Raw genomic sequence first — 5743 nt, forward strand, 5'->3', positions numbered from 1 at the left:
AAAATCAAAGATCTTCCTGGATTTAAGTAAGAACAATCTTCGGATTGTCACGGGGTTTTTAACAGGACACTGTCTCCTCAATGAACACCTCAGTAGATTGAAACTAAGAAGAAACGGCGAATGCAGATTCTGTGGCAAAAATGGGGAAACACCTCATCACTGAATGCACCGAGACGACAACCATTAGGGTCATGAACTTTGGTACGACTGATATTGGAGATGGAGAACTACCCTCTGAAAAACCGTCCCAGATACTGGCTTTTGTCAAACTACACATGAGTTATAACTCAAGATAGGGGGACACATTAGATCTAAGTAAGATCGCAGTGATTAACCCCCTCCCACTCATTCTAAATTCTAAATTCTAATCCTAGTTTCACAGCTGTGTGTCATTGTAAGTAGTATCTTGAAGAATCCTCCTCTTACTCTGGGTGCCCGCTCACCAAGAAATGAAAGGCAATGAAAAGGCAAACGATCTAGCTAGAAAAAAGCGAACGCTCCACTAACTGAAGCAGAACCGTTCTGTTTTCCAAGCGGAAACCAACTTAAAGTGGAACTCAAAAACCTTGAAGCCTCCGTCCGTAACCTGGAATTTAAATCGTCCCACGGCCCAAGACACTAGAAAAAAGTTTCTCAGAACTTACGACCGAGAAAAATAACATATTTTCCTTGATTTAAGTAAAAACTATCTTCGGATTGTCACGGAGTTTGGAATAGGACAATGATGTCTCCTCGACGAACACCTCAGTACATTGAAGGTGAGTTAGCAAATCTGCCAAATATTCGCGAAAAAAATTGGGAGGCATTATTATACATACAAACAAATGCTGTCGCAGATTTTGACTTTCCAATGGTCTAATTCTCCAAATCGATGCAATGTCGTTCTATGCTTATCGTGTTTTTAATCATTAACTGATGATGGAGTTTAAATCTAGTATTTTGATATAAGCAGTAAATTTGTTTAATTCATTGATGTTCTGATTCTAAAATAATGATAGTGAAAACGCGTAACTTGCTTTTTGCGATGTTTGAAAACAGAGAAAATCCTATTAGATATTCATTTTACTTAACCAGTCTCAAGTTGAGATCCTCAAACGCTGCACTCATCGCTGCAACGGCGTCCTGTTTTTCCGCGGTACCGTGAAACCTCAGAATAAATTTACCGAAAAAACATTAGAAAGTGAGAATCTTAATGGGTCCCGAGATAAAAGCTGTATCGTAACCTGTCAATTGAGCCCGCCGTAATGTATGCAGGCGTAGATGCCACTCGAACGTTTTATTTATTCGAATGGAATTTTTCTAATGGGTTCCTGATTGATAAATCTGCATAAAATTGGATACTTTATTAGCATTTTTAATTTTTATTATTATCGTCCGAGAAGACGTCGTCATTAATGCGTATCTTTTATAGGCTGCGTTGGGTTTATAGTAAAATAGTAGTTTACGCAATATACGCAATTTCTTAAGTCCCGTCTACACATAACGTTTTACCTGTCAAGTAAGACGGGTTAAAAACTAGCGTATAAACTGGAAGTTTTACCTGCGGTTTTATCAATTATAACATTAGCAATTTAGTAAAATTTAAAAGAAAAACATGAAATTTTGTTGAAATTTCAATTGTAAACACACAAAGCTAATTGTGAGAATCGTATTGACCATTCCAGTACACGTGACTTTGACAGACCGCCATTTTTTGCTGGAGGGCAGGCAAATCGATCGGTGTCATTTGATTTGCATTTGAACGTCGTGTTTATAGAAGTTTGTTGTTCTGAAAGTGATTTTATTTTGTGTTTTTTGCCTTAAAATCGAAGAGAAGTGATTACTACTTGAGTCTTACTGGTGATATTAAGTATCGGTATGATCAAAAACTTAAAGCGATCGGCGATATCGACCCATATTCACTGCTACCAAACCAAACTTTGTGTATTTTTGAACAATATCTGCCTGACTGGCATTATTTAAACAAATGAATTTGTTCCATTTCCATAAAAAATATAAAATTTATCATTAAAATTATTGAAGTGTTGGTTATTTGACTTTAAGCCATCCCACCTCTTTTAAATATGAACCACTTTAAAAATGGAACATGTTTATATATTTGTTTAAATAAAAAAAATGTTTAAAGAAAACTATTTTATGCAGAAAATAAAAAATCTATATTTAAGAAGTTTTTGTTAATGACACTCAATTTATTGGTAACAAGTAACATCTAATTAAATTAACATTTACTAATATTAGAGTCAATTACAGCTTACATTAAGATTGAAGAGTAAAAGAGTAAACACTGCATGGCCTACAAAAAAACAGCATCATGTATAATGAAAAGCATACCTGTATTTTCAAACCCTGTAAAATACTTTGTTTTTGAATTATTATTTTTAAGGATTCTTCATTCAAATCTAGTAGCTCTAGCTTTGCCTTCAACGAATAAATCTGACTATTGCAAAATCTTAAATCATTAAATAGTCCACATAATTGTTCATTGTTTATGCTGTTCAGGTTCTTGAATCGTTCCACACGGGTGTTCAGCGGGTTATACCTGGACTTCAGCTTGAACCTAAAAATACATGAGAATATTTAATACTAAATGAAGTTACCTATCCTATAAAAAACAATGCAGGAAAATGATAATTAATAATAATTTTACCCAGTAGTTAGTGAAACACTCACCTCTTTATCATAACTCTCATGAATAAGCTTCTTTCGCTTCACAACTCTATCGTGTCTTGATACCGCTAATTTACTGGGCTTGGTGCTGGAAACATATCCCATGTTGTGGCTTGGAATCCAGTCTGGATGAAGTTTGTTTTCAAGTTCAGCTGGTGATCCTAAAAGTAATGAATACTTATTTTTGATTTTGTTATTGGTACACTTACAGAAACAAATAATACATATTAGATACCTACTTGTATTATTATTCACCTTCTATAAAGTGTCTTGAGCAAATTCTCCAAGTTTTAAGCTGTTGTTCAGATAAGGGGCCTCGTTTTAAAGCCTTTACCCCACTATTTCGCCTTTTTTCTGATAGAGCCTGAATGTTTTCTCCTCTATTCTTTAAAACAGCCGGGAATAGAAAAAACGATACTTTATCCCTTTCTCCTCGCATCGCGCAGTTAACAACACAACAAAATGAAGGCATTATAACTTATAACTGATCAAAGTATTATTCAAAATTAACAAAAGTCCCAAAAAATCTCGATAAATTACGATGTTTACAATCCAAAGCGTGTATTTTAAATGAAGCCAATCGATTCTGCTTGCCCTCGCGCCATTCTGGAATGATCAATTGTTTAAAGAAGGCGTCCATACTTCTCAAAGAGACCTGGTTTAAATTACGAAGAAGTAGAAAAAAGACTCAAAGTCAACTTTAATTGTGTTTGTCTGATGATGCTCGTATGAGCGAAACACGTGTCACTGTTTAACTTAATATAAACGCTTAGACCGAGAGTTTGAGTCTTTTTTCTACTTCTTCGTAATCGCATTGTTTGGTAATAATCATTAAATATCTCTAAACATTTTCTACATTTTCAAACAATTTTTCTACAAAAAATATCTCTACATTTTCAAAGGGGCACTTCCGGTATGTTTGAAGAGAAAGATATTCAATCAATGTGTACTACCTGTTCTAATGTATAACATTAACCAAGAAAACAGTAAGCATAACCAGAATAACGTAAAAAGCAATGGAAAGATCAATAATGGGGCTATCTGTGAGAGACAAAGTACCGAATATCAAAGTACGGGGGGGGTGCAACTGGATGCAAATAGCTCAAGATAGGGAGTTACGGAAGCAAACGAGAGAGACAGAACTACGTCCAGCTGTGAACTTTAGTGGCTGGTTGATGATGATGATGATGATCTCTAAACAATTTGGTAAAATTACATTATTTTGTGAAGTTAAATGGTAATCGCGCTTACACTTTTTTTAAATTACATACCGCGTTTATGTAGCAATTTAATTTCGTCTTCATTGTTTGATAGATTGTAATTGATAGAATTTTAATTAACGTCATATTTTTTGCTGTTTTAAAATGTTTAAGAATTTGGAAAAATTTGGAAAAGCATAAAATCCCGTTTATGCCAAACCAAACGAAACCAAACTATTATAGAAGAAGCAATTTTTTTTGAAGAATGCATTTTTCTCGAAATTTCAATAATAAAAAAAGTGTTTCCTCTTGTATACACAATCCGGGGACATACTGTATAGTTGTATTAAAAAATAGTAATTTTTACATTAAATAATATGCCGATTTTACAAATAACAAAGTCAAAACTTGTAAATTTTCAAGAAGGTAAAAAAACTCAAACTTAATGAATTGACATAATTTGCTAAAAAAATTTGGATTGATTATTTGTTTTAGCACCAGTCGCTAATTTTAAAATCCTCTAACACAGTATTACCAACCATTTCAATCCTTGTTGATTGATCTATATAAAAAAATATAAAAATCATTTTTTTATATATCCATGCTGAATTCCAAACTATTATTTATTACTAACATATTCTTATAAGCCAAAATATTTATTATGTGATACATACAAAAAAACTACGAAAAAAAAAATCAATAACTAATTATAATATTGTTAAACAAATAATGATCTAATTTGAATAATGTTAACGGTGCAAGTCCATACATATATTGATGAGGAATCCGTCAATTTACGGTCATTTAAACTATCATAAATAATCAATTATAATTGGAACCTTACAAAAAAACGAGTTACATTTTATCCGATTCCAATTAGAAGACAAAAACCCAATTAGTACGTTAAATTATCTACACTAGTATTGATGGCTATTATAACACCGACCTTCAGAATTATAATATGGCTACAACATAACATGAGCACACTTATTTTATAATTTTTAACTTTCGGTACTATTCTGTTTTATAATTACTTTATTACTTCTCTTCAAAAACCATTTTGTTGTATTAAAATTGCAAGTGAAATATTTTAGTTTTTAAAATGATTTTGCTTTATAAGTTAGTCGTAAGAACGTTCTTAAAGCAAAAATACGGAACAGTATTACGACAAATTTTAATTCTGTTTTATAGACGTTTATACAATGTATTTTATATGACATTTTACCTTAATGTAAAATCGCTTATTTCTGGGGCTTACTCAACCGGGTCTCACAATGCAAATTCACCTCAAATATCCATTTAGTTGGTCATTGGCAAGCACTCTCTCATTGTACATGAAAATAACCAAACAAACATTTACTGATCTAGATAAAATTAGTAGTTAAATAGTAAGACTCACCCGGGGGTACTCCGCCCCCTAGCCACTGATATATTCTATTCAATATATCCCATTCTATATTTTCCATCTAATTCAAATATCATTCGGTTATATATTGGTTAATAATCTTCAACAACTAGCTAATGTCACCTGAAATAGTATAGGGGCTTCCCCCGGACGCAACTCTGCCGCTAAACAGATTCACATCCCAATCGAATAAGCTAATTGGGGTACCTCACTAGTCTCTCTACCCCAACGCCGCATCGTGTCAATCGAGAAGACAAGGGAGGCCTCAAACTCTCAAGACCAACCTCGAAGGAAAGACGTCACCAGAGGTTTTCTTCCGGTCAAACGACCCGTTGCCTTACAGTACATGCAACGTTTATAGTCAAAAGACTCTCAACGCACCAGATATCAGCTCTATGTCAAAACACAACACAACAGCCAGCTGGCCAGTCTACTACTGAACCGCCATAGGCAAGCTAAGCCTCCTCTTACA

General features: G+C 33.6%; 1 long non-coding RNA gene across 1 annotated transcript; it reads right to left on the reverse strand.

Moving 5' to 3' along the window:
* Nucleotides 1-2530: 2530 nt before the first annotated feature.
* LOC115885672 lies at nt 2531-3239 on the reverse strand. The gene is made up of 3 exons (XR_004050776.1): nt 2907-3239; nt 2671-2828; nt 2531-2557 (listed from the first exon to the last, which is right to left on the reverse strand). It is a non-coding gene; the product is annotated as an uncharacterized LOC115885672 (long non-coding RNA).
* Nucleotides 3240-5743: the final 2504 nt, after the last annotated feature.

The sequence above is a fragment of the Sitophilus oryzae genome, unplaced genomic scaffold (genome assembly GCF_002938485.1).
Source record: "Sitophilus oryzae breed Bouriz unplaced genomic scaffold, Soryzae_2.0 scaffold_41_pilon_pilon, whole genome shotgun sequence".
Lineage (NCBI taxonomy): Eukaryota > Metazoa > Arthropoda > Insecta > Coleoptera > Curculionidae > Sitophilus > Sitophilus oryzae.